General features: G+C 44.7%; 1 protein-coding gene and 1 non-coding gene across 2 annotated transcripts in view; one reads left to right on the top strand and one right to left on the bottom strand.

Moving 5' to 3' along the window:
• Eepd1 (endonuclease/exonuclease/phosphatase family domain containing 1) overlaps nucleotides 1–21,571 on the bottom strand; it is a 110,642-nt gene that overhangs the window by 15,044 nt on the left and 74,027 nt on the right. The gene's annotated exons all lie outside the window — the stretch shown is intronic.
• LOC127690370 (small nucleolar RNA SNORA17) lies at nucleotides 9,149–9,282 on the top strand. Its single transcript, XR_007979088.1, has one exon. It is a non-coding gene; the product is annotated as a small nucleolar RNA SNORA17 (small nucleolar RNA).

Below are 21,571 nucleotides of genomic sequence, written 5' to 3' on the forward strand. Positions count from 1 at the left end.
GAAAACACCTCCAAGCAATCGCTACAGCGGCAAGGTCATTAAGACCCATGTCTTCACTGCCACCAGAGGCCTCACTGTCCTGAAAGCAGGACTGAGGTGTCATCAGAATCTCCACAGTGCACCGTGGATGGTTAATTATCACAAGTCCCCACCAGGTCACAACTACCATGGAAGCTTACAGAACTCTGGCATCTGAAGGACACTGTCTATAGGCAGAGGTGTCCTGGCAAGCAGAATCCCAACCCCCAGGAGGGTTTTCAGATAGCTGAGGACAGGTGGATCTCTGAATGTACCCCAAATGCATCCAGCTCGGGTGCTCCAGCCAATGGCACTGTTTTCTATGCTCACCACTCTCAGAGATGATCTCTGAGACCATGCTTGAGCTAGTCAAAGTGAGACGGAGTGCTATAAGTACAAATTCTTGGGTGCTGCCTAGTACCAACTTCATTAAACACTGGGTGAGCCTAACAATGCAAATTTGACATCCTCTCGAAATGAACCTAAAAGCTGATTTCATAGGAATGAAAGATACATTTTTGTTAGTCCCTGTTTTGGTACACTCTAGAAGCCCTAAAGGAGGCATCTTCATTGACCCTGATGAGCCACCTTAACTTAGAACATCTGAAACCTGGCCCATGCCATCCTCTCTCAGCCCATATAACACATTACTCCATCATCCCATTATGTTTCTAGGACTGAAAAAAAGAACTATATTTGTAACCGGAGAGGAGTCTTCGTTCGAAGTCCACAGCTAACCTACACAGTAGGACACCTCTTAGGTCCTTGCTGATCAAAGTGAGATCCACAGACCGGCCACAAGAACATCTGCAGGCTCCTGAGACACGCTGCCTCAAAGTCCACAGTTTCCCAGGATGAGTTGGGAGCTGGGGAAGCTGTAAGAATTCAGCATGTCTGCCTTCCCATCAGCTGCACTATGGTAAATGCTTCTGTACAGAACATCCCTGGTATCTCCACACAGCTTACAGTTGTTCATAAGTAAAGTGCCCCCACAGACAGGTGAAGCCTAGGCTCAGGTTTAAGGTCACGACTACACAGCTGGCAAATGCTACTGGGAGGGCCTGAAAATATGTCCTGTCTGCTGTATCCCTTGCCTGACAGGTGGGTCAGAGGGTAGCAAGGTCAGAGGAGCTGAAGCCAGCCCTCTCTTCAGAGTCCTTCGATCCCAGCAAGGCCAATGGGAAACAAAACAAAAACATCTTCAGGAAGCATGTCGAATATGTAGAATGGAGTCCCTTTCAGCTACAAAGTGCAAAGTTCTATAACTTTCAGGAAACTGGCCACAACTGGAGACAATCACATTAAGTGAATTCAGTCTCAGGAAGACTCATGTCACATGTTTTCTCTTATCTGTGGATCTTAAATTTGATACAGACTTGTAAAATCATGTGGACATATAATTAAAGTAGAACCAAAACTCTCTAGGGGAATAAGGGGGTAACAGGAAGGGCAGGGTGGGGGTATAGAACAAGAATGAGTTCATATTCATATTAAGGTGTCATTACATAACCCAGGGTCATGGATAATGAATGTACACTAATGGGACTGAGAAGCATCTTGTAAGCACTCTCAACCTGGACTCTGCCTTAAATTGTTTGAAGTCAGCTGATTCTTCGATAATCTGTTTCACCCACCCAACCAAAGAGAAGAAATAATAGACTCGTGAGTATAAAACAGGAAAAACCAAAATGTCAGAAATGGCAGATGAAAAGTGTATGTTATTCAAAAAATGTGCTCCTGTAATTATGATTTGTTCAACTCTAATACCAATATATCACCCCCCCTCACATTTCTCAAACTCCTACAACTAACTGATCATCAACCTAAATCGGAATTAATCTGGTCCCTGCTCTGTTGTAAGTTAACTATTTGGTATTATTATGGGGTCATGGTGTGTGACTTGAACATTGGATAGAAGTTGGAAGACAACCTCATGGAGTTGAATCTTCTTTATCTTCACCTAGCTATCTACAGGTTTCCACAAGTGCCTTTAACCACTGGGCCATCTCACCTGCCTCTCTTATTCTTAATACAGTTAACTAATAAACCCTAATTGAGTGAGTCTCTGAGGTTAGGCCCAAGACTGAAAGCTGTAACAAATTTCCCTGGGCAATTCTCCAGTTTGAGAAGCTCAGACAAGCTGGACAACTGCTGTGGAGCTCAGCTGTTCTACATCCATCACTCACTGTCTGTGAAGACAGCTTTCATCACTCGAAACAAGAACCACGTTAGCATTTCAACCCCACACCTTGAAATCATACGACTTGTGGCTCTCTGCCACTGACCCATGAGATCACAATATAACATCAAGGTACACGGCAGGCAAGCAATGGTGTTCGGTTGTGAGTATGTCAGTGGTGTTCCACCCTCTACATTCTCAAAGCATGAGTTGCGAGGACAACCACAGGCACAACTTGCTTCTCTACATTCAGTCCAACAGGGAAAAATCTTTAAAAAAAAAAAAAAATTTCCCCACAGCCAGTGACCAGAAGGATGATCAGTGCTATTATATAGCTATAGTGTCCCCAAAAGCCTTTGTATGAAAGCCTCCATCCCCTTGAAGGAGGGACTATGGGGAGGTGGTAGAGTCTTCAAACTCTGGAGCCTACCAGGAGGATATCGGGTTCTTGGGGTTGTGTTTCTGAAGAGGGTACTGGAACCATGACCAAGCTTTCTCCTTGTTGTTGCTTCCTGGCTTTCAGGAGAAGAATAGCTTCCTTTACCATATTCTTTACACCACTGGGTTCTGCCCTGCCACAGGCCCAAAGGCAGCATAACCAACAGACCACAGAATGAAATGTCTAAGACCATGAGCCAAAATAAACTTTTCTTTTTTAAAAGGTGGTTATCTTAGGCATTTTGTCACAGTCACAGAGAGCTGACTAATATAACCAATGAGGAAGAAATGATGGAAATTACTTGATTACTACCCCTGCCCGATGTCTTGGCAACAGGAGGCCAAATAAAACATCTTAATGGCAATCTACAAGGTGCCCAGGGCACCGGCATTGGGAAATGCCAAGACAAAAACTACTGCGGCTATAACCTCAGTGCTTGCTGCACCAGCTGACTGCTTATCTCTGCAGTGACCAAGGGGCCCTACAACATGAAATAACTGCCTTTGTCCACAGACCTTTGCACTTTTTCAATTTACTTTGACCTCTCCCACTTTCTAAAATGAATATTCCTAAATGTCATTGGCCACCGTCTAAGTAAAAATGAAAGCAAGGTTCCAACTCTCCTGGAGGCTTAAAACTTCCTTTTGTAGTCAAGGTAAAGAAAAACCTGGCTCTGTAATCAATTTATACTATATATTTTCAATGGCAGGCACAGAGTTAATTGGAAGCAGACCTAGAGTACTGGTAGGCATTTTAAAGCAAACACCACATGGCCACTTCATCCTGCTTCCTGGAAGAAGCCAACTCCATGATGACGGATTTCCAGATGAGTTGCTTCCCTGGGAGGGCGTTTGATTTGCTTCCCTCATTTTGGACGTGACTTCCCTTTGACAATTAGTTTCCCATATGATGAGGTCCATTTCCTCTGTGTTCTCAGTGTGGCCACTGACAATCCGTTTTGGTGCATGAAGTAGGTGGAGTGTTTTCTCCTTATAAAGATACGTCGCCACCCAAAAGAGAAGAAGCCCCCCCACCCAAAAAAAAAAAAAAAAAGAGAAGAAGCCCAATCTCAGGTCAAGCAAGGTCAAGGGACTCAACTCTCATCTGAATATGATACAAAATGGCAAAAGACAATGACAGTGCTTGTAGAAATGTCAGTGGGAAGTAAGGGCGTATCCTTATCGAAATGTTCAAGCACAGGACATTACAGACATTAGAAACTCCGTGGTGACCAGGAGGAAGGAATGACTGGAGTCCCTAGAAATCATCAGCCCTGCTGCATGATGAGACTAAGCAAACGCTAATCCCATTAAGTATAAACTAAATAGTAACCATGCTTGACCCTCTAAATACAACAAGCCTATTGTAAAGTTTCTCTAAAATATCAAGACTCAGAAAGGCCATATTGCAGGAGTGAGATATATATAACCTTCCTTTCTCAGTTCTACTGCGAGCTACATCTTTGGTCGTGATTTGTAGCCTTACCAGTCCTGGAACATAGCTAGGAAAAGACATGGTTCTCAGGCAGGATGCAACCAACACCATCAGAGAGCACAGCAAATAGTATCGCATACCCTTTCCCCAACACCTTTATGGGAGGAAAAAGACCCCCTGGCCTATATTCTTTAAGGATGAGTACTGTGTTCCTACACAGCCAGCCAAAGTGCAGTTACTTCAGCTCAAATGCAAACACAGGTGCCAGGCTCCGAGGCCTGTCGGCAATGCACACGCAGTCCTTCATAGCACTGCCTCTAGGATCGGTGCCCAAGACCCTGGGGCCTGGGGACAGAACCGAGGAGTCCATTTCAGTCTCTGCTACTCAGAGGCCAGGTGAGCAACCAGCCTTTTCCACTAGCAGAAAATGGCCCTAGGAAGAAGGCAAAGGCACTGTTAGAACATGAGGGTCAACTTTCTAGTAGCTGAGTTCCCCACAAAACGATCTACACCCGCTTTCTTCACTGTCTCCAAAACTCCACATCAAGTTCCCCTTACCAAAGTGCTTAGAATAAAAGCTTACTTTTAGTAGGCTGTGATCTTTGTAGGCTAAATCCAATAAAAAGAACAATCAAGTACCTAATCATCTACACACAGGTGTGCTTCTGGTTAAGAGAGAGAGAGAGAGAGAGAGAGAGAGAGAGAGAGAGAGAGAGAGAGAGAGAGAGAGAGAGAGAAAGAGAGAGAAAGAGACAGACAGAGAGACAGACAGAGAGACAGAGAGACAGAGATGGGAGCAGGAAGGGGCACAAGGAAGGGAGGGAATATGGCAGGCACTTCTTACACTGGCCCATTCTTTCTAGCATGTCATAGAAGCAGTCCCTCTGGTTAGGCAACGATATCCCCACTTGCCTCACCAGGCTGACAGGGCTGGGCCAATCACTGCCAACAAGGGAATCAGGGTGAAAAGGCAGGATTGGCCAACTGTCTTGCTCCAAAGCATCCAGAAAACATCAGCCAGCTACTCCCAGAGGGCACTCTTCGCCTGCCTTCAGGCAATGGCCACTCAGACCACAACCTGTTAGCTCTCTAGAACTGAAGCCGGAAGAGAAGGCACCCTCCTGGAACCAGCTGTGTCACTGGTAACCAAGCTCACATGCACCCCATACCTTCCCTGTCAGGGGGCCATACCACTGTGTGCCACCTGGCTAAAGGTTCCCAGTACCCTGCTCTAAGTACCACCCTGTCCTCATCTGTCCAGAGAAGCCAGGGCTGTCAGCCCCTTCTTTATCACATGCCACTGTGAGAACAACTCCGCAGCTCCTCTTTTCACAGGGACTGAAAGGAAGTGCTGGGAGCTCCTCAGTTGTCTAAGTGTGGGTACTTCACAGAGGAAGGGAAGAAACAAATACCCCTACAACAATTTCATCATTACCTGTTTGCACATAACCTGTCTTCAATGGCTGTTGGCTGGTAAACTCTCATGTTCCCAAAAGACCTGAGACAGTTACACGTACTGAGGAAGGACTTCTCCTCCCCACCCCACCCCCACCAAAAAAAGGGCAAGTAGTTTCAAAAGCAAGACATTTTGTGGTGACTGAAGTAAAATTAGAACTGTGAATAAGATCTCTCCTTATAGCTGATATGTTTCAAACTGCTAGCTTGTCTCTGTGTCACCAAAGCCACGTTCCCTACCTTTCAGAAACAGTTAGAAAACTTCCTTTCTTCTCTCAAGGTCTTCAGGTGCTAAGGCTCCATCTCACGGGGTAGCTAAGGCTTGGATGGTGATCCTGTGGTCATTTGTTTTGCTTTGTTCTCACTAAATCGAGGCTAATGGCTGATATAAACCCAGGTAATTTATAAGGCAGAGATGGGAAAAAATAAGTGTACAATACCACTGTGTAAAGATCAATTTTAAAGTGTACAATGCTAATAGTTCTAGAAAATTCTGTCTAGGCTGTTTGCTATGAGTCTCATCCATAGATTTCATCTCTCTATTCACACATGTTCTCTCTGTCTCTCTGTCTCTGTCTCTGTCTCTCTCTGTATCTCTCTCTAACACACACACACACACACACACACACACACACACACACATTTCCCCTCACCCTTTTCTGAGACAGCACCTCAGCACTTAGCCCAGCAGGCTAGCTTCAAACATATGATCTTCCTGTCTCTCCTCCCTAGTGGGATTATGGTAGACTGTACCCCTGACAGGATTGTACATGCCACATGTAGAGAAGCTTCCCCAGACCCATCTAAAGGGCTCTCTAAATCACTATTCTACACTGCATCCCGTTGACAGTGAAAGATTCATTGCCGGGAGATAATGTCTGCCACTTGGGACTCATTTTTCACTAGAGACATTATGTAATCATTTGACACCATGTCAGAAGACCCTCACCCACGTCACCCTCACATGCTCAGTGTGACTTATCCACGCTTCAAGCATCTTAAGAACTTAAAGTTATACTGTTTTTGTTTGTGAAAACAAACCTAGAGTTTTTGTTTTGTTTTAACATGTACCTGTGGTAGACGACAACTCAGGCCTGGGGAGTACACGGCCAAAGCTATACCCACCTCCCAGAATCTGTGATCAGAAAGGCTGTGACATTTTAGAAAATGTCTGATGAACACAAAAGAGGAGACTGCTCACAAGTAAACTTCTTTTACAGACAATACTCACCTTTATCGATCTCTCTAGTGTTCCTTATAATAAAAGGCCTCTGTGGAGAATTTCTCCTCATGCCAACCCGAATTTGCCAGGATCCTCAGGTGAGTGTAACCCCCCCCCCCCAAACAGCTAAATAGTATGGTTGTTTTAAGAGTGTCATTTGAACACCCAACTAGAACTTTGTGGAAATGTATGCGTTCAGCAGCTCAGGTGCGTTAAACAAATCCACCAGATCCAAGCAGCACACCACCACCATCACTGCGGTTCTCTTCCAGAATGTGCGCTTCTGGGCCATGTTGGTCATTTGGCAGCAAGCCTGTATTCTCACTCCCGTTATTATTTCTTAAAGCTCTGCCTCAGTTAAAGCATCAGTGCACAAAGGCCGGGTGAGACAGAAACATTGGATGCACAGCAGTCCTGGACCTCCGATAATTAGGAAGGAACATGATTGCTTGCCCAGCCTATGTTGGCTAGGGATGAAGGCTGGGGAGCAGAGGTGGAGACACGCAGTTAGCAAACAACAGCCTAAAGCAAAACCAGACCGGTGACTCATGCTACAAAGACAGGACTAGAGAAACCTGTGTGCATATTTGCTGCTGTGGGGAAACTGCCTCGGATGGATGAGGCTTCTACAGAGGCAATGTTTCAGCTCCTAACTCAAGAGTAAGAGGAGCTGACTAGACAAAGACAAATTGGGGAGAGCATTTCAGAAGCAAAGAAAAGACACAGAAGATGTGTAGTGGGGAAAGCACGAAGAGTTAGTAGATCAGAGAGCTATTAACTGCAGCATAGACAGCAACAGCAGTCTGAGATGGCAGAGTCCTAACCAGGCTGGAAGGCATCAGGCCCTTACCCACAAACACTCCATCATCAACTAAGACTCTGTCTGATCAGGGGCCCTGCCATCTCAAAGGCTGCATAGCTTCAGTGCAACAAGCTGATCTAGTGGGAACAGAGAGGTCAGGGCCCACTGTGGGGTGGCTCCTTATACATAGTAACTCAAGACTCCTCTCTGCTCACTCAGAGAAATGACCTAGTAATGCTTTGAACTGTCTCTGAGAGAGAGAGAGAGAGAGAGAGAGAGAGAGAGAGAGAGAGAGAGAGAGAGAGCAAGAGAGAGTGTGTGAGGGTGTGTGTGTATGTGAGAGGGAGAGAGAGAGAGAGAGAGAGGAGAGATAGAGGGAAGGAGGGAGCGTAGTTGGGAGGGAGAGGGAAAGGGAGAGAGAGAGAAAGAGAGAGAGAGAGAGAGAGAGAGAGAGAGTTAGTTTTAGGGCAAATAAAATAAGCTCTTCTTTCCCAATTAAGGCACTAAACTTGTGAGTAATGATTGAAACTAATTATTGTAAGTGGAAGCAAGTCTGAAAATAGCAATGCCTTTTGGAGGATTTTACAGCTATTTCGGGAGAGCGTGGGGAAGTTGCAGGCAGACTGAAGCATATCCCACATCACAGGAAAACGCTGGGATGGCCATGCCGCGCTTCTCACTGAGCATGCTACATGCTTACCCCCAGAGAAGCACACTACTGGTGAAGGCCGAGGAAGCAGAGCTGTCTGCTACTTCCTACTGAAATGCTGAGCTCCCAGTTCAGCAAGAACTGTCAAGCTGTGTGTTACAACATGGAACTTGTGATCAGATGTGTTTGCTATGAGCTTGCACCACAGGGCAACATATTTCCTAACACGGGCCTCGTTGATCTAGACAAGCTCATCCCTTGCCTTCCCGTTTGCAGATTCTTCTTTCCTCGTTGATGTCAGATGAACAGGCTGAGAGGATGGATAACATGGACAGAAGGAAGGAAGAGACCGTCCTCAGACTCCCCCAAACCACCCTAAGCAAAGTGATTCACAAGAGGGTGTGACAGTAGATCACACTTAAAGATTTATTTTTAAACCCATGCTCATGTACATGTCTTCTTGTGAATATCTCCTCTGTCTGTGGATACCCAAGGAGGCAGAAAGGGATTAGCTCCCGTGGAGCTGCATTTACAGGTGGTTGTGAGTCACCTGACATGGGTACTGAGACCCAAACTCAGGTCCTCTAGGAGAACAGAAAGTGCACTTACCCACTGAGCTGAGCAGTCTCTCCAGCCCTATCTGGTTATGGACTGAGAAGTGCCTGGAAAATTAATAAAGTGGGCCTAGGGGCATACCTGAACACATTTCTAAAAATAATAATAATAATTAACTAAGGGAGTATGGGACTGGCACCATCCCAGAGGTTGGGGCTGTGGGAGTAACAGGGGACAGTGAGATCCAGGTACACCAGCATGGCCTCCATCTACTTCCTGGATGTCATGGTGTGAAGAGCCTCCTCCCATCATCATAAGGAATGGAGCCAAGGACTATGGGTTGAAGTTACATGAACCACAAGTCAAAATAACTCATGCTTTAAGAGTTGCAGGTCCCTGTCCCTAGAGGCACTTCAGGCGTGGCTGCTTTGTCACATGTGGATCAGAAGGTGACAAAGAGGAGAGAGGCTATGTCTATGCTCAGGGTTCTCACCTATGAACATCTGAATGATTAAAATAGCTTAACACTGGCCCTAAAAAGGGAGCCAAGACAACAGCTAGTCCTGCACCAGGCAGGACCCGATGAGCTTCCAGGGTAGGGTAGGGTGGGCAAACTGGAGACTAGAAGGGCGGTTGTGTTTTATAAAATGCACAGGAAGCCAGGGATATGTTTGGTAGAGACACAATATGGTGAGGTAGAAGGGGGTGCCTCTGAGGGCCCATGCTGAGGCATCCCTTCCCCGAGGTACCAGACACACGACGCACGACGGGTGTAGTGTAGAATAGAGTTTATTTAGGGCATGGGAAGGGCAACTGGGAAGAGAGGAGAGACAGAGAGAGAGGAGAGAGGAGAGAGAAGAGAGAAGAGGGGAGAGGGAAGAGCAGAGAGAAGAGGGGAGAGGGAAGAGCAGAGAGAGGAGAGGAGAGGAGAGAGAGAGAGAGAGAGAGAGAGAGAATAGGGGCATGAACACATGGGGAGAGAGGGGAGATGGGGCGAGAAGGGGCAGAGAGTGAAATGGGTAAGAGAGCTCAGCTATTAAGAACTATGAATTCATGAAATTCTTAGGTAAATGGATGGAACTAGAAAAAAACACCCTGAGTAAGGTAACCCAGTCACAAAAGAACACACATGGTTTGCACTCATTGATAAGTGGAGATTAGCCCCAAAATTCCGAATACTGAAGATACAATTCACAGACCACATGAGGAGCAAATATGTAGATAAAGTGTAGAGCAGAGACTGAAGGAAAGGCCATCCAGAGACTGTTCCACCTGGGGAGTCTTCCCATATACAGTCACCAAACCCTGACACTATCATAGATGCCAAGAAATGCTTGCTGAAAGGAGCCGATGTGGCTGTCTCCTGAGAGGCCCTGCCAAAGCCTTACAAATAGAGTCAGATGCTTGCAGCCAACATTGGACTGAGCGCAGGGTCCCCCATGGAGGAGTTAGATATGACAATAGGAGCTGAAGGCGTTTGCAACCTCACAGGAAGAACTACCATATCAACCAACCAGACCCACCCCAGAGCTCCCAGAGACTAAACCATTAGCCAAGGGGTACACATGGCTCTAGTTGCATATGTAGCAGAGGATTGCTTTGTCAGGCGTCAACGGGAGGAGAGGTCCTTGGTCCTATGAAAGCTCAAGAGATGCCCCAATGTAGGGGAATTGAGGGTAGGGGGTGGTAAGAGAGCAAGAGCACGAGGGGTGGGCAAGCAGCCCCTTTTATACTAAGTCAGGCATACCTGGCTGTTGCCAGGCAACTGTGGGGCAGAGACTAGAAGACATGCAAACAAGAACATACCCCGGGCTGGGCAAGGAGCAAACCCTAGATGACCACCAGACTGGAGCCATGGGCCCAGGCTGGGAGCTACCATGAGAAGACCACCAGTCCATCCCTGCTCGGGCCTTGGGGAGCAGACCATGCCTGAGACCATACCAAAGCTATCGTACAAGGGTGGGGGAATAGAGCTCCTGAGACCAACCCCAGGACAACCCCAGACACTCAAAGACCCAAGGCATCACTAAAATGAGCAAGCAAGTGGTAGAGAAATGGCAGAAAAAGAGAAAAAAAGCAGGCACAATGAAGAGAGGCAGAACTGGAGACTAGAGGGTAGTGAGTAACAGCCCGATGTGAGTGGCCGGTGGATGCCACCTAGAGCTACCTAGGACTCTGGCCCTACAGCAGCAGGGACCTATGATCAAAGACCAGGCAAATGTCCCTCACCTGGGCTGCCACCTAGCACCATATTATTGTCTGAGGGCTGTGTAGAACTGACCCCAGCCCTTGCCTGTGCATCATGGGATAGCTGGCCTTAGAGGCCTAAGAACACAAAGCTGACCCCACCCCTCGGTCTTGACACTGCAGGAGTTGCAGTGAGCCTGCCCCAAGGATACAAGCCTGTGAGAGCTGGCCCTACCACTCTCTCCTGTGTTGTGGTATGGAAGAGGGAGAGATACACTCATCCCTCACCAGCTATAGCAGGCAGGAGACCTGGCTCTGCCGCCCCCATCAGCCGCAGCACAAGCAGACCGTGCACATTGTCTGGGCAGCATAGTAGAGCTGACCCTCTACTCTGGCGGGGGCACTGGGGAGCTTGCCTGAGGGCATGAGCATGAAAGAGCTGAGCCTACCACTTTTCTGCTGTGTAGTGACATGAGCAAGGGAGATTCCCCATCCATCCCCCATTCCTAGCCACCTACAGCAGACAGGAGAGTTGGCCCCAATGGGGTCATAAAAGCAAGAGGTCTGTCCCTGCCCTTCGACTGCAACAGCACTTGGGAGAGCTGGCCCTTCACCTGAGCAGCTCAGTAGAGCTGGCCATGGATGTGGTGACTGTAGGTGAGCCGGCCCCAAACATGTGAGCACAGGAGAGCCAGGCCTGCCTCTTGTCTAGTACAGTGGTGTGGACAAGGGGGAGATATCCTCCTCCCCTCTCTTATTCCTTGATATCTACGGCAGTCAGGAGAGCTGGCCTCAGGGTCATGAGAGTGGGAGAAATGGCCATGTTCCTCACCAGTTGCCAACACTCTAGAGATTGGGCCCTGCACCTTGCCCGGGCAGCACATAAGAGCTGGCCCTGGTTTTGGGTGGGGGGTGGGGGGGTGCTGGTGAGCCAGCTCCGTGGGTGTGAAAGCAGGCTGACCAGCTCAGGTCTCTCACGGGCCCAGATCCAGAGCTTTGAATCTGCCCACCCCAACATCTACCCCACCACTGAGCTGCTGCGGTACAAGAAGGGGCCAGTTCTACAGATTCAACACTACAGAATCTCCATGACGCAGGACAACAACAAGATATCCAAGAGGGGTCCTAGTGAGGTTCCAGTGTTGATAAAGTAGCAGAAGCCAGAGGTCTTATACCAGACCAGTGAGTCACTGCAACAAACATTTGCAAGCCAAGAAGTATGGACAAACTGTGTGACACACTACAGATTCCACAACAAGATTTTTTTTTCCACTGCTGGATAGGAGGTAGAAAGAGTATAGGGTGTGTACCAGGGAAGAGGAAGATGAGACGGATTTGGGTTCATAATGTGTGATTCACAAAGAATCCATAAAACGGCTAAAAAAATTTGCAGGTCAGGAATTTCTATTAGAGTGATATAAAAGTTACTAGAATGGAGCAATTTTACCCCAGAGGGTTCAAGGGTCAGATGTGGCAGGAGAGAGGGTAAGGAGAAAGAGAAGAGGAGAAGCCAGATGAAGGCTGCAAACATGAGGACGGTTCCGTGCCCAGGTGCTCCAATCCAAAGAAAATTTCCTTTGGAGCAGAGCAAAGCTTCCGGGCCTCTTCTGTGAACACCCACATAGTTTTTGAGCTCCAGGGACACATTTCCTTGGTCTGTACATGCTGACAACTAGCTTCCTCTGTGACTCTCTAGGCTGCAGAGCCCCAACACTACCTACATGTGCTTCTGCGAGGGGCCCAGAGTTATTTAGGAACTGTCACACTAAACAGAATTAGCACTTAGGATGCCTCCGGGAAATGGCTCTGGTTACTGCTTTTCTTCTGAAACGCCAGTCTTCAGCTATTCTAAATCATATTTATATGACCTGCTTCCTTCAGCAATAATCATTACATGAAGACTGCAAAGCCACGGGGGAATGCAATACAGTTCACAATGTTTTTCTACTTAGATTTTCATTATGCCAAATCCTGCTCTCCAAAGCCTTTACAGTTCCTATTTTCTGCCAAGTAGACTCCATACCTGTAAGTGTTCTTTCCTGTGTGGGCAACAAAGGATAGAAAGCCCTACAATTCTTCAATCCCAGAGGCATGGTAGCAGCCATAAGTGAAGACAGTCTGAGGTCCATTAATTCTTCATTTTTCTAGGCTAATGGGGAAACACAAAGTCAAGTCCCCATGCTATCTGTCAGTCAGGTTTCTTTCTCATTAAATTTCTGGCCAGGTGCAACACCAAACTATGTGATGCTAGTTTCACAAGGCTTTTCTAGCTCCTTCCAGGATATAGGCAGAGGGTGGGCTGAATGCAAACTGGAGAGAAATGGGTAGGAAAAGGGCACTGAAACCAAGCTGGGGTGGGCAAGGTTTGCATTTGTGGTCACCATAACAACACTGTAGGTCTGGGAAGCCACTTCATATTAGTGTGTCAGACCCCCAGCAAGTCTGTCCAATCTCATCAGGCCTCTCAGCTCCCTCCTGAAATAAACACAGTTGGTCTTCCATACCCATGGGTCCAGCATCTGTATTTATGAATTCAGTCAAATATATTAAAATTATTCAGAAACAAACAAAAAATACTTTTCTGTGTATTGAACATGTGCAGACAGGTTTTAGTGTCATTCCCTAAACAATTCGGACAATTACTATTTACACAGTGTTTATATTGTATTAACTACTACAATCTTAAACATGAATAAATAGTAGAAGACAGAGTGTATAGCATATATGCAAATATTTAACGAATTAGTGCAGAGGGGTCCTGGAACAAGCCCCTGAAGATAACAAAGCTTTTCTGATTAAATGATAGGCTAGGAGGGTGACTCTGAAAAAAATATAAATAAAATACTGAAACAATGACACCAGAATTATAATTTTATATTTAATTTCTCTCCCAGTGTTCTAGAAATTTCATCTAACCACGGTAAAAAAAATATCGCTTAACTGGCTCAGACTTTACTCCTGTGGAAGGCACATGCCTTCTACTTTCTACTCTGTCATTTCTTTTTCACAAAAGAAAAGCTCACTAACTGCTGTTACCAAAAACTCAAAAATGCCCACGCCTCATCCTGAAATGAAGCATGAACTCCTGTTCCATGTCTTATTCATGAACACATTCATATTTATATTCATGTATTCATAAGTGCATAAACGGGGGTGAGCAGGCAGAGAGAAAGCGAGCCAACAGTCAATGGGTAATTGCTGAGTCTCCTCAGGGGCTTCCAGCCAAGTGGCGAGGAAGAGAAGGGGCAGGAGACTTGCTATGATGCAATCCTACAGTCTCACAGGCTAGGAGCCTTGGGAGCTTTCCTGCCTCCTCCAGCAGTTTGTACAAATATTGGCATGTAGGCAAAACCCCCAAACTTCTTCAGTTTCAATGCTTTGTATAGTAAATGCTGGGTATCTGTGTCGGCCATTGCACGTGGTAGAAAGACCAAGTCTAGGACCCAGAGGCAGCTCTGCATCCTGGTATCAGTGGGCACTTGTGAATCACTACCCAGGTGGACCAAGATCTCTGAAGCCAGGCTGGACACTTTCCAAAGAGTCTAGAATCTTAAGGTCCAAATTTGTCATTTTGATGTCTTTGAAAGTTAATAAAAATATTTTATCAACTGTAGGAACTACTTACCCTGAATGCAGAATTGACAGTTCATCAGAACACTCCTCTGAATTATTTCTGGCACAGCAAACTTTAACAACCAGCTCACTCCGGATATTTTACCTGCTGAGAACATCTGGCTCTGACGTGTTTAGCGACTCAGCAAAATCAGTTTCACCTGTCTGCCCTTGTGTTTCTTCTCAAGGACCAATTATCCCAAACTTTACTGAATACAAAGTCAGTATTCAGAAACTAATGAATGAATCATTCATGAAAAGCCTAAGAACTTTCTAGAAAGAGTGAATTGGAAGTTCTGTCCAGGACTAACCCATTGTTTACATTTCCCAATAAGACAATCATTGAGGCTAGACTAAAAAGGTCAGGAAACTGTAGAACATGTGCCACATGACTCTCCCAGCATCTACAAGTGTTGGCTATGTGAACCTACTGTGAGGGCCAACACTGACTGGCCTGTCAAAAAGTGAAAACAGGCAGAAGAAGCCTTCTAATACTGACGAATTCCTCAGCACCTCTCTTCCAAGTCAATAAACTAGCACAGCAATTCTCACACATTTTCACTACATGAAAGCAGATACCATTTTATGTGACAGTCGAATATATTCTATTTCTATTGGTCTCCCTGTCACTCAGCTATCCACATGCCCACTCACCCACACACCCATGCATACATTCAAGACATATTCTGAAACAAATGCTAGGTGAGATGTACTAAATTGATTTTGAGATACAGTACTTGAGAGTCAAATTCAATGTCTGCTCACTACAAAATCCTTAGCGTTTCTAGAGTATATTGATATCTTCATTTTTCCCCTTTGCGCAAACCACAGGAAACTTCATTGTACTTTATGCAGCTAATGCCTTAATGCTCATTTCAAACAAAAGAAACAGGCACTAAGGCAGGACTAGCTTTAGGACCCTAAGGAAATATGTATGAGTCACTCTTAAGAAACCTAATAGATCAAATACTTCATTTGGTTAGCACAGCAGTATTAGAAATATATCCAGCTGTCAAAAGCCACATGGTCTCAGTGAGAGAGACTACTGAACTTGCACAAAAACAATAGAGATCAAGGCAGTAAAATGATATATTCAAGCCAGGAGCAATGGCAAACATCTATAAACCCAACACTTGGAGGATGAGGGCAGGAAGATCAGAATGCCAAGGTCATCCTTGGCTACACTTTCATTTCAAAGCTAGCCTGGGCTACATGAGATCCTGTTCTGGAAGAAAGGAAAGGATGGAAGGAGAAAATGGCAGATATATAGTACTGAAAGGAATTGACTGCAAATCAATCTTACAATCAGAAAAACTGTGTCTCAAAAGCTAAGATGGAATAAACTTGCAGACAAACAAAAAACAAGTGAATCTTTCACTGAAAGATTTGTGTGGTGAGCGATACTTTAAAGTTATAACCATTATGGCAAGCTGTCTCTAATAGGGTAATAATGGCACTCAGGTCTTAGCAGTAACCAATTGCTCTTAGCTGGAGTGAAAGCTCAATGGGAGAGAAAAATCAGGCCTGGGACTGAAAACCTAGAACTACTTGGGGCTAGGGAAGTCATGGATTTTAGAGGAGAACCTGCTACAGTCACTTTATTAGATCAGTGTGATTCCTGACTGCATTCTAAACCATACCTTGATATCACACGTAAGCATATCTCCCACCTCTCAACAAGGAAGCTTCTCGTTGCAACAGATGGACACCATTATAGAAAACCACAATTGGTCACAATGCAGAGATCAACTGATTATGGGGTGCCCAACCCCAACGGCTACATCTACCACACCACCCTCTCCCCTCAACCTCAGGAGGAATGTAGGAGGCAAAGAACCAAAAGGCTGCTGTGAGAGAATGTCGTCTAAAAATGACAGGGAAGCTACATTCATAGAACAATGACTAGATCAATAGACATGCTATCATCGAAGGCAGAAATCTCATACAGCCCCACCCCTACACAAGGAATTACTGACCACTAATGACTGCTAAGAGAGGAAGAAAATTAGTCTTCCCCAGGTGTGAGCCCTCTGTTCTATAATACCAAATTTCAGCCATAAAATCATATATATACAAGCAACACTAAGCAAAATGACTATTTTCTATTGGTATATTTATGCGTTTGTGTGTGTGTGTGTGTGTGTGTGTGTGTGTGAGAGAGAGAGAGAGAGAGAGAGAGAGAGAGAGGGAGAGGGAGAGGGAGAAGGAGAGAGGAAGGGAGGGAGGGAGAGAAGGAGGGAAGGAGGGAGAGGGAAGAAGAGGGAGAGGGAAAGGGAGAGAGATAAATAATCAAAGAAAAAGAAGCCATGAATTTAAGAAAGGGGCAAATGGAAGAGGTTGGATGGGGAAAGGGAAAAATGATATAATTATATTTCAATAATTTCAAAATATATTATTTAGGCTAACAGCAAATGGTCTCACACTAACCAACGACCTTAATTGAAAAAAAAATTACCACCTGTAAATGCAATTGTAGTTGCCGTTATGGGAGTGTATTTCTACCTTTTCATTAGCTCATTGAAGAAGCTATCACAGAGATTGGGGTATGGCTTAGCTGAGCAGAACACTCGCATCTACAAGGTCACAGTTTCAGTTCTAGGGTAACGGTGTGTGGAGGTAAGAGGTTGGATAAAAGAACATACATATAACTGTACTGTAAAGCCTACACCATATTAAAAATGACATAAAGGGACCTAGGAATAAATAATGATGTTCTGGAATAAGGAAATCACACTAAGTAGTAACTCAAATCCCCAGACACAAAGAATCAGGTGTGACTGTAAGGTAGGAGTCTCACAGCTAATCTACAATAAATACTTGCTCTGTCTCTTACCTTTTTTAAAAGATACACACACACACACACATACAATTACAAAAACACACAATCTGAAAAATATGTATTAATACGCAAACACTGGTGTAAAAGGGGAGGAGAGGATAGAGTTCTAGAACACAGCTTACAGGGATTGGTAGCACAAATCTGAGACAATAAAAATTTGAAAGCAGCTAGTATGACCTTATAAATTAAGATACTATGATAAATCATGAAACAACTACTAAAAATAACATGTGAATATATGTAAAGAAAGGATATTTTAAAACTACAATGCTACATACATACTTACTTTTTAAAGCTGGATATGGTGGCTTATGCCTATAATACTTTGATTTGGAAGACCAAAGCAGGAAGATTGCTACAAGTTCAAGGCAAGTCTGGGCTGCATAATGAGACCCTGTCTCAAAAAAAAAAAAAAAAAAAAGGAAAAAATAAACAAGTGATATGGAAAATGCTAAGTGTGGATGCATAAAAGGCTAAGCCCAACAGAGACATATAAAAAACAAGCTTCAACTATCTGCAGGATCTGAGAATGGCAACTGAAGCCCAAAGGAGCTTAGAGTGGATATGATGCAAGGTGCAACTATAGTAAGGTCAGAAAAATGGACTACAGCTAGGTGTGGTGGTGCACACCTTCTTTTAGCCCAGCACTCAGGACCCAGAGGCAGGTGGGTCTCTGAGGTAGGGACAGTCTATTCTACAGAAAGAGTTCCTAGGCAGCTAGGATTGAGAAATTCTTTCAAAAAAGAAAAAAGGAAGAAAGAGGGGGAAGGAAAGAGGGAGAGAGAGGGAGGGCGGGAGGGAGGGAGGGAGGGAGGGAGGGAGGGAGGGAGGGAGGAAGGAAGGAAGGAAGGAAGGAAGGAAGGAAGGAAGGAAGGAAGGAAGGAAGGAAGGAAGGAAGGAAGGAAGGAAAAGAAAATTTGACTTTAAAAACTTACTAAAATTAGACATGATGAAAGGACAATCGATAAGGGTTAAGAAATTCAAATGATATGATCGTTATAAACTTAATAACAGGGCCACAAATACTTGATCCAAGAACTGACAGAATTAAACGAATAGGTAATTCACCAACAATAGTTAAATGGAAGGTTTGACTAAACAGGTGATTGACAAGAATGTAACATAACTCAGAAACATGAGTCAACAAAGCCTACAATCATCCCAAACACCTAGTAATGCACATCTTCTGATGTGCACAAGGGAGCTCTCTGGACAGACCAGAATCTGTCAGGAATCATGGATCAACACATTTACAAAGATAAAAGTCAAAGAAGACTCATTTCCTGACCACAACAAGGTGGAATGAAACAAGAAATCAGTAAGAAAAATAAGTTTGGAGAATTTACAGATGTTTGGAAACTATACAATTCACTTGGACACATCAAAAGGTTAAGCAGGAAATCACAAGGGAACATAAAGACCTCGGCAAGGATAAACTGGAAAAGCAATATGCTAAGGAGGAAGGAACCGTCTATGACAATATTAGAGATCAGTTTACAATCAGGGCCTTTTTACACCAGCAGAGAAGAATGAGTTCAAATGAAGAATCTAAGCCTCCCAAGAAGAAGAAGCAGCAGCTAAAGCAAAAGCAGGGAGAAGAAAACAGTAACATCAGAAGACAGAAACAACAGAGAAAACCGGGAGCTGCAAGCTCACACAAAACTTTCTTATTCCTCGGGCTTCTGCTGGGGAGTTGGCTACCCACAGACTAGCTATCCACAGAGTAGATAGCTAGGACAAGTCACTGGACTCACTCTCTGCTCATTCCGGCCTCTCTTGTAGCTCCTGCTGCGGTGTCTGCCCATTTTAGCAGCCCATTGGGATCTTACAATACTTGAGTGTATCCTACCCAGTTTATATTGTTAGCTGAGGGAGGGTTACTCTGATGTAAGGTACACGACCACAGTCATAAGTGGAGACTGCAGATAGCAGAGGCCGGGGGAGGCATCTCAGGGCGGGCAAGGCAGCACAGAAAAAGTTGCAGCCAGCTCATGACCTAGGAAAGCCACAAAGTCATGACTCATCCTGACAGCCCAGCAAAACTCTTTCAGGTTGGTGGTTAAAAAAAAAAGTCTTAGTGAAACACAGAGGACTGACTTCTCTAGGCCCAAGTAAAGCTAGCTAGTTCTGTGCACATTTAGACTTAAACAATGTCCAATGGGCCAAAGCTCCTCTGATCTTGAGACATAACTGAACTAGCCTCAGTTGTTTTTTTTTTTTTAATAAACCCAGCTGTGAGCTCTGCATACAGCAATGATCTATATGTGTACAATCTCTGTTCATTTCCTCTGTAAGTCTAGAATTAACCAGAATATTAAGATGTAACAATGGAACATTAGAAGTTTGCAGAAAACCCGATTAAACCATCAGAGGAGTAGCCCCAAAATACAGTCAGAAAGGCAAAAGATGGCCACCATGAAACTCCCCAAAGGAGCTCAGCTAACAAGCCGCACATGCTCCAAAGGTGACTTATATCCTTTTCTTGCCAATTCATACTTCTGTAACGCCAAACATATTTCAAATAGATTGAGTGACAGATGACTCCCCCCACCCCATCCATCATCAAGTCACTGAGAAACTAGGCAGATCCTCTCCCGCTGAGGCCAGACAAGGTGGCCCAGTTAGGGGAACTGAATCCATAGGCAAGCAACAGATTTAGAGACAGTCCGTGCTAGTGTTGGGGGACCAGCATAAAGACAAGGTTCAATGGAAGATGGAGAGCATCTTAAACAAATGATGTTGGTTGAACTAGATGTCTACATATTTATCACCCCACACAAAACTCAAGTCCAAGTGGATCAAAGACCTCAACATAAAGCCAGATACACTAAATCTAATAGAACAGAAAGTGGGTAAGTTAGCCTTAAATACATTGTACTTTTTAAACATTACCTTTCTCACCTGCTGATTGGTTTAATAAAAGGCTTACAGCAAAGGAGGCGAGAATAGGCGGGACTTCCAACAGAAATGAGAACTCTGGGAAAGAGTCAAGTGTGGAAGATTTGCCAGCCAGATGCCGAGGAAGAAGGCGGCCAGGAGTGAAGGAAAAATAGCCAACAAGCCATGTGACAGAACACAGGTTAACATATATGGGCTGACTTATGTTATGACCTAGTTGGGAATAAGCCTAAGCTAATAAGACCTAAACCTAAAATTAATAAATATAAATCATATCTTTATTCAGAGCTGTGACAGGCATAGAAAGACCATACAGTTATACCCCTCAAATTAAAAGATACTTCAAACCTAAGCCACTTTATTTTCAATATCAAAATACACATAAACAAAAATTATCCAAAAATTAATTATAGTCAAAAATTTAACATAATAATTTAACAATAATCTTTAATAATAAAAAGTAAAAATTTTATTTTACAGAAAGAGAGAGAAAGAGGAGTGTGTGAGTGAGTTGTGTTCACTTACCAAAGTCAGAGAACAACTTCCGGGAATCAGTTCTCTCTTTCCACTAGAGAGCTCCAGGAACTGAACTCAAGTTATCAATCTTGGCAGGAATCATCCTTACTCTCTGGCCCCAAAGAAAAAGCCTCTATAGCTAAAAGTGCTTTGACTTAGAGAGAGATTGTCTATGGTAATTCATTAAATTGTCATTATTACTAGACAAGGGCCACACTCCTGAGTTCCAAAGAGTGCTGAAGGGATTGAAGACTGGCTCTATGACTGCGACTTTTATCTACACAAGTGCCAACCAAGAGAAACGAACGGGCAGAGGCAAAGAAGAAAGCAGGCCAAGTCTCGGCCTACTTCAGCTTGCAGGAGACCTAAATACGTCTGATGCGACTAAGAATGGGGGCACAGATACTCCAGAAACCAGATAACCCCTCAAAGTCCCCACTGTGCAAGTCACAGAAAGAACTGAAGAGATGAAGTTTTGGCACCAGAAAGATACAGAATACAAAACCTGACCAGATCTAGCCACACAATCTTTCTCCTTGACCTTAGGCACTGAGTTCCACGGTCTTGGGCAAATTCATCCCACAATTAAAACCTTGTCTACAAGATAAATCCATGTTGACAAGAAGACATGACCAGACATACCTAGAATAAAGAAAGGAATCCTACCTTCACCAGCCATAAGCCATTGAGGCGCCCTGCAGGCTCCTGAAATAAGGGAAGGCAACCACGTGCAAAGGTTCATAGGTGAATTTTTCTGGAGCAGGAG

Source organism: Apodemus sylvaticus, chromosome 7 (assembly GCF_947179515.1).
Source record: "Apodemus sylvaticus chromosome 7, mApoSyl1.1, whole genome shotgun sequence".
Lineage (NCBI taxonomy): Eukaryota > Metazoa > Chordata > Mammalia > Rodentia > Muridae > Apodemus > Apodemus sylvaticus.